Source organism: Lutra lutra, chromosome X (assembly GCF_902655055.1).
Source record: "Lutra lutra chromosome X, mLutLut1.2, whole genome shotgun sequence".
Taxonomy (NCBI): Eukaryota; Metazoa; Chordata; class Mammalia; order Carnivora; family Mustelidae; genus Lutra; species Lutra lutra.
This window is the reverse complement of record NC_062296.1, coordinates 16,151,784-16,166,931: the sequence shown is the minus strand read 5'-3', so window position 1 is coordinate 16,166,931 and position 15,148 is coordinate 16,151,784.

Below are 15,148 nucleotides of genomic sequence, written 5' to 3'. Positions count from 1 at the left end.
CTGAGGCTTCAGAAGATCATACCACAGTTCAACTGAACCATCACTTCAGGATGATAGGAAACATAATAGCTGTGAGATCCATGAGCATGTTACCTGGGAAGCAAGTTCCATGTTTATAAGTGATGCAGTGTGGAATTCCATGATGTTGGGAAGGAATTTTCTAAGTCCACACATGGTGTTCTATACAGTACCCTGGATGAGAAGGAAAATCCCTACCCAGAATAAAGGTGTGTTCATGTACAAAGAGCTGCCCTCTCCCCAGTTATTTTTGAAGCAGACCAAGATCAACAACCTGCCACTGGTAGTTAGCTGACTGACCCCGTGGGGGTATGGTGCCATATCAGGTGCCCAGTGTTGGTCTGTGCTGCTGGCAGATGGAGCAGTCATCAGTATCTGCAACACCATGAGTCTTGCTGAGTGGAAGTCCGTGTTTATGTTCCATGCACAATCTTCATTCCCGCTTCCATGATCATGATGCACCATTACTGCATGGAAGATGGAGGGGTGCACCTCGGGAGGTATGAGGGTGGTCCTCGGAGCTCAGAGTGGCCTCAGCTGAGGGACAGCAAGGAAATGGGGACCTCAGTGTTACAGCCTTAAGAAACTACACCTGCCAATAACCTGAAAGGGCTTGGAAGTAGTTTCTCTCCATGACTCTCCAGTTAATGACCCAGCATGGTCAACATTTTGACTTCAATTCCATGTGACCCAGTCACGAAGAGAACCTAATCAAGCCTGCCTGGACTTCTCAGCTACAGGACTGTTTGAGAATATATTTATCTAGTTCTAAGCTGCTAAATGTGTGCTGATTGATATGCAGGAATAGAAGTCTAAAATAGGTTGGGCCTGCATATTGGGAAGTAAGAACTGGAAATCACACATGATGTTCCTTCTTTTCCAGTCAACTGGTCACTGGGAATGTACGTGAGGTCATATCAGAGAACGTTTTCTTGTTCTGGGCCCCACTCCAAGCTGGTAGGTTTTCAGGTCACTTGAAGATGGGTGCCACACTCCAGTGAGTTCTGTGTTACATTCAGCCCCTGAGGTAAGAAGCGGCTTATTGCCAGCCTTTCAAGCTGAAGCCAAACTCTGGTGGGTATTTACTGATAGGGGAAAAACCATTTCCCCCCTCAATAGCATATGCCGGGTGCCTTGGTAGATGTTTGATTGCTAAAACAACAAAAGCACATGTAGACAAGCAGCTGTACTTGGAATAGTCATGTGGTGAGGATTATTATAATTTCCTGTCCTTCTCCAAGGTCTGTCTGTTTCTGGACCAGACATATAGGTAGGTTGCAAGGGATGTCCTAGAATCATGACCTGCCCCTTTCAAATCTCAATGCTGTATAATCAGTCCATTCCCTCCAAGGTGAAATGTTGCATTTTCTTTTACTATCCTTATAGGTAGGTAGTTCTCACGGCTTCTACTTGGCCTTTCTGACCATAGTAGCCTTCATTTGACAGATCAGAGAGCCAACATGGGAATTCTATCATCTTCTGACTCTTCTAACTATATACTCTGAATTGGAGGAAATTAATAACCAGACAGTGGATTCAGGGACCAATCACTGAGATGGGCTTGAGGTAAAACCATATTGATTCCATGATTTCCATGAGACATTTCTGTAACCCATGAAGTTATAGTTCTCAAATATTAGTGTCAGTTCAGAGCCAGTATCAAATCATCTCTTAGAATTTGGATTACTAACTTTCTATCATGAGTTGTCACTGTATTAATTAGCGACAGGTCTGTTGGGGGAAGGTTGCAATAATGATTAACAGCATACATATTTGGCAGTGTAGTATGGTCCTTCCTTGAGGGCAAGCCCACAGTGACTTCTGACCAACAGAGAAGAGAAATGCCACCACGGAGCTCTTCACAGATGTCTGGGCTCTCCTTAGAAAGCAATTTACCGGAGGAGTCAAGATGGCGGAGAAGTAGCAGACTGAGACTACTTCAGGTAGCAGGAGATCAGCTAGATAGCTTATCTAAAGATTGCAAACACCTACAAATCCATCGGGAGATCGAAGAGAAGAAGAACAGCAACTCTAGAAACAGAAAATCAACCACTTTCTGAAAGGTAGGACTGGCGGAGAAGTGAATCCAAAGCGACGGGAACATAGACCGCGGGGGGAGGGGCCAGCTCCCGGCAAGCGGCGGAGCAACAGAGCACAAAATCAGGACCTATAAAGTCTGTTCCGCTGAGGGACATCACTCCAGAGGCTTAACCGGGGTGAAGCCCACGCAGGGTCAGCGTGGCCTCAGGTCCCGCAGGGTCACAGAAGGATCGGGGGTGTCTGAGTGTCGCAGAGCTTATAGGTATTAGAACGGGGAAGCCGGCTACAGAGACAGAGCCGAGGAGTGAGCTCTAAGCTCGGGGTTACCTTGAACCGTTCGCAGGCTCGGTCAGCTCAGAGTGCGGCCAGAGGCCACAGTGACGGGAGTAATTGGGCTCTGTTCTCTGAGGGCGCGCTGAGGAGTGGGGCCCCGGGCTCTTGGCTCCTCCAGGCCGGAGACTGGGAGGCCGCCATCTTCATTCCCGCCCTCTGGAAATCTACGGAAAGCGCTCAGGGAACAAAAGCTCCCGAAAGCAAATCTGAGCGGATTACTCAGCCCGGCCCCGGGTAAGGGCGGTGCAACTCCGCCTGGGCCAAAGACGCTTGAGAATCACCACAACAGGCCCCTCTCCCAGAAGATCAACAAGAAACCCAGCCAGGACCAAGTTCACCTACCAAGGAGTGCAGTTTCAATACCAAGGAGAGCAGCGGAATTCCGGAGGAGGAGAAAGCAAAGCATGGAACTCATGGCTTTCTCCTCATGATTCTTTAGCCTTGCAGTTAATTTAATTTTTTTTTCTTCTTCTGCTAAATTTTTTTTAACTTTTACCCTTTTCTTTTTCAACGTTTTTTAACTAGTTTATCTAATATATATATATATATATATATATATATATATATATATATTTTCCTTTTTATATTTTTTCTTTGTTGGTTTTCTTTTTTTTTTTTTTTTGGTTTTCTTTTTTTAATTGTTTCTTTTTTTTTTTTCTTTCTGAACCTCTTTTTATCCCCTTTCTCCCCCGTCACGATTTGGGATCTCTTCTGATTTGGCTAAAGCATATTTTCCTGGGGTTGTTGCCACCCTTTTAGTATTTTACTTGCTCCTTCATATACTCTTATCTGGACAAAATGACAAGGCGGAAAAATTCACCACAAAAAAAAGAACAAGAGGCAGTACCAAAGGCTAGGGACCTAATCAATACAGACATTGGTAATATGTCAGATCTAGAGTTCAGAATGACGATTCTCAAGGTTCTAGCCGGGCTCGAAAAAGGCATGGAAGATATTAGAGAAACCCTCTCGGGAGATATAAAAGCCCTTTCTGGAGAAATAAAAGAACTAAAATCTACCAAGTTGAAATAAAAAAAGCTATTAATGAGGTGCAATCAAAAATGGAGGCTCTCACTGCTAGGATAAATGAGGCAGAAGAAAGAATTAGCGATATAGAAGACCAAATGACAGAGAATAAAGAAGCTGAGCAAAAGAGGGACAAACAGCTACTGGACCACGAGGGGAGAATTTGAGAGATAAGTGACACCATAAGACGAAACAACATTAGAATAATTGGGATTCCAGAAGAAGAGTAAACAGAGAGGGGAGCAGAAGGTATGTTGGAGAGAATTATTGGAGAGAATTTCCCCAATATGACAAAGGGAACAAGCATCAAAATCCAGGAGGTGCAGAGAACCCCCCTCAAAATCAATAAGAATAGGTCCACACCCCATCACCTAATAGTAAAATTGACAAGTCTTAGTGACAAAGAGAAGATCCTGAAAGCAGCCCGGGAAAAGAAGTCTGTAACATACAATGGTAAAAATATTCGATTGGCAGCAGACTTATCCACAGAGACCTGGCAGGCCAGAAAGAGCTGGCATGATATATTCAGAGTACTAAATGAGAAAAACATGCAGCCAAGAATACTATATCCAGCTAGGCTATCATTGAAAATAGAAGGAGAGATTAAAAGCTTCCAGGACAAACAAAAACTGAAAGAATTTGCAAACACCAAACCAGCTCTACAGGAAATATTGAAAGGGGTCCTCTAAGCAAAGAGAGAGCCTAAAAGTAGTAGATCAGAAAGAAACAGAGACAATATACAATAACAGTCACCTTACAGGCAATACAATGGCACTAAATTCATATCTCTCAATACTTACCCTGAATGTTAATGGGCTAAATGCCCCAATCAAAAGACACAGGGTATCAGAATGGATAAAAAAACAAAACCCATCTATATGTTGCCTACAAGAAACTCATCTTAAACCCGAAGACACCTCCAGATTTAAAGTGAGGGGGTGGAAAAGAATTTACCATGCTAATGGACATCAGAAGAAAGCTGGGGTGGCAATCCTTATATCAGAACAATTAGATTTTAAGCCAAAGACTATAATAAGAGATGAGGAAGGACACTATATCATACTCAAAGGATCTGTCCAACGAGAAGATCTAACAATTTTAAATATCTATGCCCCTAACGTGGGATCAGCCAACTATATAAACCAATTAATAACAAAATCAAAGAAACACATCAACAATAATACAATAATAGTAGGGGAATTTAACACTCCCCTCACGGAAATGGACAGATCATCCAAGCCAAAGATCAACAAGGAAATAAAGGCCTTAAATGACACACTGGACCAGATAGATATCACAGATATATTCAGAACATTTCATCCCAAAGCAACAGAATACACATTCTTCTCTAGTGCACATGGAACATTCTCCAGAATAGATCACATCCTCGGTCCTAAATCAGGTCTCAACCAGTATCAAAAGATTGGGATCATTCCCTGCATATTTTCAGACCACAATGCTCTGAAGCTAGAACTCAATCACAAGAGGAAATTTGGAAAGAACCCAAATACATGGAGACTAAACAGCATCCTTCTAAAGAATGAATGGGTCGGGGCGCCTGGGTGGCTCAGTGGGTTAAGGCCTCTGCCTTCGGCCCAGGTCATGATCCAGCGTCCTGGGATCGAGCCCCACATCGGGCTCTCTGCTCAGGGGGGAGCCTGCTTCCTCCTCTCTCTCTCTCTCTGCCTGCCTCGCTGCCTACCTGTGATCTCTATCTGTCAAATAAATAAATAAAATCTTTAAAAAAAAAAAAAAGAATGAATGGGTCAACCAGGAAATTAAAGAAGAATTGAAAAAATTTATGGAAACAAATAATAATGAAAACACAACGGTTCAAAATCTGTGGGACACAGCAAAGGCAGTCCTGAGAGGAAAATTGATAGCGGTACAAGCCTTTCTCAAGAAACAAGAAAGGTCTCAAATACATAACCTGACCCTACACCTAAAGGAGCTGGAGAAAGAACAATAAAGAAAGCCTAAACCCAGCAGGAGAAGATAAATCATAAAGGTCAGAGCAGAAATCAATGAAATAGAAACCAAAAAAACAATAGAGCAAATGAACAAAACTAGGAGCTGGTTCTTTGAAAGAATTAATAAGATTGATAAACCCCTGGCCAGACTTATCAAAAAGAAAAGAGAAAGGACCCAAATAAATAAAATCATGAATGAAAGAGGAGAGATCACAACTAACACCAAAGAAATACACACAATTATAAGAACATACTATGAGCAACTCTATGCCAGCAAATTTGACAATCTGGAAGAAATGGATGCGTTCCTAGAGACATATAAACTACCACAACTGAACCGGGAAGAAATAGAAAACCTGAACAGACCCATAACCAGCAAGGAGATTGAAACAGTCATCAAAAATCTCCAAACAAACAAAAGCCCAGGGCCAGACGGCTTCCCGGGGGAATTCTACCAAACATTTAAAGAAGAACTAATTCCTATTCTCCTGAAACTGTTCCAAAAAATAGAAATAGAAGGAAAACTTCCAAACTCATTTTATGAGGCCAGCATCACCTTGATTCCAAAACCAGACAAGGATCCCAACAAAAAAGAGAACTACAGACCAATATCCTTGATGAACACAGATGCAAAAATTCTCGCCAAAATACTAGCCAATAGGATTCAACAGTACATTAAAAGGATTATTCACCACGACCAAGTGGGATTTATTCCAGGGATGCAAGGTTGGTTCAACATCCGCAAATCAATCAATGTGATACAACACATTAATAAAAGAAAGAACAAGAACCATATGATACTCTCCATAGATGCTGAAAAAGCATTTGACAAAGTACAGCATCCCTTCCTGATCAAAACTCTTCAAAGTGTAGGGATAGACGGCACATACCTCAATATTATCAAAGCCATCTATGAAAAACCCACCGCAAATATCATTCTCAATGGAGAAAAACTGAAAGCTTTTCCGCTAAGGTCAGGAACACGGCAGGGATGTCCGTTATCACCACTGCTATTCAACATAGTACTAGAAGTCCTAGCCTCAGCAATCAGACAACAAAAGGAAATTAAAGGCATCCAAATCGGCAAAGAAGAAGTCAAACTATCACTCTTTGCAGATGATATGATACTATATGTGGAAAACCCAAAAGACTCCACTCCAAAACTGCTAGAACTTGTACAGGAATTCAGTAAAGTGTCAGGATATAAAATCAATGCACAGAAATCAGTTGCATTTCTCTACACCAACAACAAGACAGAAGAAAGAGAAATTAAGGAGTCCATCCCATTTACAATTGCACCCAAAACCATAAGATACCTAGGAATAAACCTAACCAACGAGGCTAGGAATCTATACTCAGAAAACTATAAAGTACTCATGAAAGAAATTGAGGAAGACACAAAGAAATGGAGAAATGTTCCATTCTCCTGGATTGGAAGAATAAATGTTGTGAAAATGTCTATGCTACCTAAAGCAATCTACACATTTAATGCAATTCCTATCAAAGTACCATCCATTTTTTTCAAAGAAATGGAACAAATAATCCTAAAATTTATATGGAACCAGAAAAGACCTCGAATAGCCAAAGGTATATTGAAAAAGAAAGCCAAAGTCGGTGGCATCACAATTCCGGACTTCAAGCTCTATTACAAAGCTGTCATCATCAAGACAGCATGGTACTGGCACAAAAACAGACACATAGATCAATGGAACAGAATAGAGAGCCCAGAAATGGACCCTCAACTCTATGGTCAACTCATCTTCGACAAAGCAGGAAAGAATGTCCAATGGAAAAAAGACAGCCTCTTCAATAAATGGTGTTGGGAAAATTGGACAGCCACATGCAGAAAAATGAAATTGGGTCATTTCCTTACACCACACACGAAAATAGACTCAAAATGGATGAAGGACCTCAATGTGAGACAGGAATCCATCAAAATCCTTGAGGAGAACACAGGCAGCAACCTCTTCGACCTCAGCCGCAGCAACAGCTTCCTAGGAACATCGCCAAAGGCAAGGGAAGCAAGGGCAAAAATGAACTATTGGGATTTCATCAAGATCAAAAGCTTTTGCACAGCAAAGGAAACAGTTAACAAAACCAAAAGACAACTGACAGAATGGAGAAGATATTTGCAAATGACATATCAGATAAAGGGCTAGTGTCCAAAATCTATAAAGAACTTAGCAAACTCAACACCCAAAGAACAAATAATCCAATCAAGAAACGGGCAGACATGAATAGACATTTCTGCAAAGAAGACATCCAGATGGCCAACAGACACATGAAAAAGTGCTCCATATCACTCGGCATCAGGGAAATACAAATCAAAACCACAATGAGATATCACCTCACACCAGTCAGAATGGCTAAAATTAATAAGTCAGGAAATGACAGATGCTGGTGAGGATGCGGAGAAGGGGGAACCCTCCTACGCTGTTTGTGGGAATGCAAGCTGGTGCAACCACTCTGGAAAACAGCATGGAGGTTCCTCAAAATGTTGAAAATAGAACTACCCTATGACCCTGCAATTGCACTGCTGGGTATTTACCCTAAAGATACAAACGTAGTGATCCGAAGGGGCACGTGCACCTGAATGTTTATAGCAGCAATGTCTACAATAGCCAAACTATGGAAAGAACCTAGATGTCCATCAACAGATGAATGGATAAAGAAGATGTGGTATATATACTCAATGGAATACTATGCGGCCATCAAAAGAAATGAAATCTTGGCATTTTCGACGACGTGGATGGAACTAGAGGGTATCATGCTTAGCGAAATAAGTCTGTTGGAGAAAGACAACTATCATATGATCTCCCTGATATGAGGGAGAGGAGATGCAACATGGGTGGTTAAGGGTGTAGGAGAAGAGTAAATGAAACAAGATGGGATTGGGAGGGAGACAAACCATAAGTGACTCTTAATCTCACAAAACAAACTGAGGGTTGATGGGGTGAGGGGGGTTGGCAGAGGGGGGGTGGGGTTATGGACATTGGGGAGGGTATGTGCTATGGTGAGTGCTGTGAAGTGTGTAAACCTGGCGATTCACAGACCTGTACCCCTGGGGATAAAAATATATTATATGTTTATAAAATATAAAATTAAAAAAAAAAGAAAGCAATTTACCACAGACTTGGTGACAGTATCCTCCAGATCTCCCGAAGTGAGTGAACAGCATCTTATATGATAAACTGGAGATGTTCCAATCTCCTTAAGCCTTTTGATTTCTTCCTTTGTAGTACACCAGGAAAGATCTTGCATTTCTTCTTAAGTCCTTTGGGACTTTCCCAGTAAACCAAGGGTGGAAGACCAAATGTTTTAGGGGTCCCCCAACAAATTCATGTTGAAATCCTCATGCCTGATTCGATAGTATTAGAATGTGGGACCTTTGGGAAATGACGAGGTCAGCAGGGTGGAGCCCTCATAAATGGCATTAGTGCCCTTATGAAAGAGAACCTGGAGAGTTCCCTTGCCCCTTCCAACATGTGAGGACACAGCAAGAAGATGGTCATCTGTGATCCAGGAAATGGGCCCTCTTCAGACATCAGATCTGCAGATGCTTTGATCTTAGACTTCCCAGACTCCAGATCCATGATAAACACATGTTTGTTTCTTATGCCACCCAGTCTGGAGTTGTTTTCTTAGTGCAGCCTGAACACACCAAGACAGCAATGAAGCAAACAATGAGAGGCTTGCCTAACCCTGAAGCAAGATCATTTCATCCAGAGTCTGGGCTTAATACACCTGCATCAGTAACTGTGGTCTGATTCAACTCTATTTTCCTTCTACCTCCATATACCCCACTTCAAGGAACTATTCTCATGCAAATCCCCAGTATTTTGTGTATATGGATTTTAAAATGATGGAGATCTTTGGGTGGCTTTTCTATCTCTGCAAGTGTCACATTTTGCTTTATAATATATGGCCTGTGGGAATATGAGACTTGTTAAGGGAATTGGAAGGAAAGTGAAGCAGTGGGTGTAGCTTCTGGGGCAGATCAGCAGGGCCCTGCAAGGGTGCTACCTCAGGCAGAACCATCACTGCTTCTTCAGGCTAAGGGAAAATAACCTCCTCAGACAGGAGGAAGATTTGCTTCTACTGGCAAATCATCTCATAGAATTTAGCCTTTCTAATTCCTCAGCTTTCTCAGAGTCGGCATCTGGGTCCCTCTCCAGGTGTCAGGATCCCAGCCATTACTTATCAGTGCCCTAATCTGAAGGCCAGAGACCTTGAGAATATGAGTGAGCATTTACATTGTGTGGTAATCCAGCCAGTCACAGAACTAGACTTCGGCTAGGGTTTGCCCACATCTTGACCCTGAAGTGACAAGAGATAACTGGAGCCAGTTCACTGAAGCTTTCTGATCCTTATGTGGACCTTGAAGTGGGACTTTCAGGACCTGAGCGTATTTCATCCCTTAGTTCCCCAGTGGATTTAGAAGCAATCATTGATCTCAGTTATACCCCTTATTTGACAAGTTTGTTTACAGGTAGCTTCTAGTAGCTCAGTTGTACCTTTGCCTTTTATAGGGACTTCATTATAGGTACCCAAATGTGATAATTTGAGACACTTATTTGCTGCTTGCAATGGACTATCAACCCCCTTAAAAACTGGAATAAATGTCACTAAGGGCTTTATTTTTTCCTACATGTTCACAGCTAATACTTCTTTTGTTTTACTTGAATTATTTAGATTTTTGTAACATTTAAAAATAGAAACAATTTGGATTTTTTAAAGGAAATCAAATAGTGGACACTGTAGGAGTATTATTAGTTCATTTTCTCTCAGATCATAGCACTATAAGTATTGCATTTCAGCTCCCAAATGTTTCCTTTTATAATCTGATTATCTACCTCCACCTCTTTTTTTTAACTTTTTAAAATTTCTTTTCAGTGTAACAGTATTCCTTTTTTTGAAAATTTCTTTTCAGCATAACAGTATTCATTGTTTTTGCACCACACCCAGTGCTCCATGCAATCCGTGCCCTCTCTAATACCCACCACCTGGTTCCCCCAACCTCCCACTCCCCGCCCCTTCAAAAGCCTCAGATTGTTTGTTTCAGAGTCCATAGTCTCTCATGGTTCACCTCCCCTTCCAATTTCCCCCAACTCCCTTCTCCTCTCCATCTCTCCTTGTCCTCCATGCTATTTGTTATGCTCCACAAATAAGTGAAACCATATGATAATTGACTCTCTCTGCTTGACTTATTTCACTCAGCATAATCTCTTCCAGTCCCGTCCATGTTGCTACAAAAGTTGGGTATTCATCCTTTCTGATGGAGGCATAAAACTCCATAGTGTATATGGACCACATCTTCTTATCCATTCGTCCGTTGAAGGGCATCTTGGTTCTTTCCACAGTTTGGTGACCGTGGCCATTGCTGCTATAAACATTGGGATACAGATTGTCCTTCTTTTCACTACATCTGTATCTTTGGGGTAAATACCCAGTAGTGCAATTGCAGGGTCATAGGGAAGCTTTTGTTCCAAATTTTTATTAAAATTCTTATTTTGCTAGCCCGTAGTTTAATAGTGGTTTCAGGAGTAGGATTTAGTGATTTATCACTTACATACAACACCCAGTGCTCAACACAACAAGTGCCCTCCTTAATCCCCATCACCTATTTACCCTGTCCTCTACCCACTTCCCTCCATCAACTCTCAGTTTGTTCTCTATCGTTAAGAGTCTTCTATGGTTTGCCTCCCAACTCCTCTTTTTTTCCCTTGCATATGTTTATCTGCTTTGTTTCCTAAATTGCACATGTAAGTGAAATCATATGGTATTTGTCTTTCTCTGACTGACATATTTCGCTTACACAATATGCTCTAGCTCTGTCCAAATTGTTGCAAATGAGAAGATTTCTTTCTTTTTCATGGCTGAGTAATATTCCATTATATATATGTGTGTGAGTGTGTGTGTGTATGTGTGTATACACTGTATGTGTGTGTGTGTACACACACACATACACAGAGAGAGAGAGAGAGAGTGAACTTCTTATATCCATTTATCAGTCAATGCACATTTGGATATTCTCCATAGTTTGGCTGTTGCTGATAATGCTACTATAAACATAAGGGTGCTTTTACCCCTTAGAATATGTACTTTTCTAACCTTTGGGTAAATACCTAATAGTGCAATTTCTGAATTGTGGGGTAGATCTATTTTTAACATCTTGAGGAACCTCCATGCTGATTCTGGAGACTAATGGCTTTAAATCTAATCAGATTAAAGAAGGCATTCCAGAACCCAGAACAATTCCACAGAAGTCATCTTTATATTTGTTCTTTGTTCTCTAGAAATTCTATCAGTATATTTATGTGTGTGTGTGTGTGTGTGTGTGTGTGTACATATGTGTGTGTCTCATGGATTTGAAACTTCATAAGGAAGTGGTCTTATGCAAAGTTGGAACTCATTGAACAGTCTATAAGGTTGGTGTCTCCCTGTTGGACACCAGAGCAGCTCAGACATTCAGGAAGAAAAGATGACACTCAGGCCTAAACCCAAAGGCATGAGTTGGAACCCCCACAAAGATTTAACTGAAACTCACGTCTTGTCTTTTGCTTTCACCTTGAGAAAGAGGATAATCTGCAGAAACCTGAGCCTTTCACAATACAAAGCCCTTTCCTCTGATTCAGGTTAGATGACTGTCCTTCAGAGAGACCTTCCTTGACCACCAAATTCAAAGTACCATCTACTTGTGTTCCTTCTCTTCACCTGACTTCAACATTTTTCAATGCACTTACATCATGTTAGAGTCCCTCTGATTGTTTGGTGTTATCTCCCAACTGGAATGGAAGAAGCATGAGAAGAGGGTCCAGTTCACTGTTCTTTCACACCTAGATAAGCAGCTGCCACTTAGATGGTTTAGAGCAAATACCGAATGAATTACTTTTGGCCCTCACAACCAGTCTGGGAGGTTGATGCTGTCAGGGGCCTCGGTTTGTAGGAGGGGATGTGGAAACACAGAAAGATTAGGTATATAACCCCAGGTCATGAGCAATATATGCTCATGGGTGGACCTGGAGCAGCCACTCAGAACCAGGGCTGGCTTGAAGCCAAGCTCTTTCCACTGCTCCAGGGCTGCCCCCAGACTTCACAGCCTCCAGCTACTCCTGGCTCACAGTCTGCCATTGGTCCTTATTTGTCATCTGACTCTGGATCTGGGGCATTCTCTGCTCACTCTCCCTCCCTGACAGGAGCTCCCAGAAGAGGGGGGTCTTGCTTTCACCTGCCTCAGGCTCTCCCTAGCTGAGGACTTTCAGGAAGGGCTACCCAGTCAGACAGGGCTAAACTTCGGTCCCTCAGCAAATCCCTGGCCCACAGGGGAGTCCGCTGTCTGTATGCTACCCAAATGAGATCACTGGCCCCCAGTGAATGGCCCATGCTGTACTTCTCTCTGGCCCAGAGCCTGTAGCCTCTCTGAGGTATTGGGCCATGCTTGTCTCTTATAGGCAGCACCAAACCTGAGCAGAACCTTTCCCAAGCACCTCAGACATGCCAGGGTAGGCTTTGGTTTCTTACCATCCTTCTCACCACAACCCCACAGCCACCTAATGAGGCAGAGGTAACAATTTCCACTTAACACCTAAAGACACTGACTCCGCAAAGAGCCAGTCCTTTCTCCATCTAACAGCTGGCTGGGAGCTGACACCAGAGTGATTCCCAGTGTCCCTCAGGCCATAGCGTGTGCTCTTGAGAACAGTACAGCACCGTGCCCTTGCTTCACAAAAGGGAACATGGATTCCTTACTAAACTGAGATCTACAGACTAACGAGTGCCAGGACTTTGTTTCCCAAGTGAAGAAGTTGTGAACCTTAAAAATAAATCTGTTGGGCCACTGAGGTGGCTCAGTTGGTTAAGCATCTGACTTTAGTTTTGGTAATGATCTCAGGGTCCTTGGATCAAGCCCAGTTTGATCTATGCTCAATGGGGAGTCTGCAACTCCCTAGCCCTCTGATCCTCCCCCTGCTCATGCTCTCCCTTTCTCATATTAATTAATAAAATCTTAAAACAAATAAAATTGTCAGTTATTGTGCCAACAAAATGCAGTTATTTGAAGAAAACAGAAAATGGCAATCCAGAGTAAACAAATTACAGCAAAACCATAAGCAGGTTCAGAGAACAAAGGAGAAGGCTCTTTTATTAGAGGAGAATGGGCATTTGGAAAGCTGTTATAAAGTCCACTGCAGTAAACTGGGATTTGAAAGTATAGCCACTTCTCATTGGCTGAGCTGTGAGTGTTCCACTTTGTCTGGGCTGTTGCTGGGGGAGGAGGAAAATCTTTCTTCCTCCTGCTGGGATAGTAAGGGAGCAGGTGAAGTAGTATGGACTTGCATGGTAAATTCCCCCTATGGATGTGCAATGGATAACCAGGGGTAGCGCATCAGTGCTCCCCCTACTGGCCCCCTTGAATCCAATTTGGTGACCTTATGTTTTATAAAGTTTCATAAAGTGCATGGCAAGATCCCCCTTTCATTTCCAAGTACAGCTAGGTTCCCTCCATGGCTCAAGACGAGCACATAAGCCTTCTAGAAAAAGTTGTTTATGCAGTCAGGGCTGTAAAAACTTCCCTTTAAACTGTTTGAAACAAGGACACCTTGGTGGCCCTGTCAGTTAAGCTTTTGCTTTCAGTTCAGGTTAGGATCCCATTTTCCTGGAGTTGAGTCCCGCATCCGGCTTTTTGCTCAGTGGGGAGCCTCCTTCTCCCTCTGCCTGCCTCGCCCCTGTTTGTGCTCTCTCTGTCTTTGACAAATAAAATACTTAAAAAATGTTTTTAACGGTTAAAATGATTTCAAACATTTAAACTATTCAGCCAGGAAGGACCGACAAGGGCAATCATGGATGGGGAAGTTGAAAAGAGAGGTGTAACTGTCCAAGCACACTCAGGACTCCCGGTGGTCTCCCCATCCCTGTGCTGCAGCCATCCCGGCCTCCTGCTTCCCTGCACTGGCAGCCCGAGCCCTTCGGGGGTCTTTGCAGCTGGACTTCCTGCTGCCTCGATTATGCTTCCCAAGTCTTGTCGCCCTTCCCCTCTCTCCTTAAATACCGCTTCCTCACTGAGGCGCTTGTCACCCCATCTAAAGTGAGAGCCTCCGTCGTTCTCCTTCCGCCCCTTTTCGGTCAGCGCTACGACGACGACGTGCAGACAACCGGTCCGCTCCCTGGTGCTGCGTGGGTTCTGCGTGGAGAGCGACTGCGATCCCCTCGCCCATGTTCCTGAACCCTTTCTTCCTCATACGCAAACCCTGCCTTTGAGGGGCCATGGGAGGCCTCCTTTGCAGGTAGTTTTCACAGTATGTAGGCACCGCCTATACGAGTTTCCTTCCAGAACAAAAAGGGAAACAGTATAAAGAGTTTACGGTCGCATACACTGGAGTGATACTTAGTATACTATGTAGCCTATACGAGGGGGCATGTCTGGGTCAGTGGAGGCGGGGCCTGTGAGAATCCACTCCAGCATACGGGCAAGGCGAACACGGGCAAATCCTGCCGAATTAACGGGTTGCAGAACCGTGCAAAAATTATCCCAAGCCTGGCAACAACCAGAAGTGCGTTCACTCAGGAAAGATGGCTCCGTCCCACTGGGGACAGTGGGCTTTGGGCTGTTGCGAGGAGCGCTATTCCTACTGCCCTGTCCTCAGCTCCGCGGTGGCCTTGAAACCAAGGACCTCACGTCCACAGTAGCTTGGAACACCAGCAACCCGTCAGCCACTGGAGGGGACTAAACTGATGGGAGCTCCCCACAAATTCCCATTCCCAGA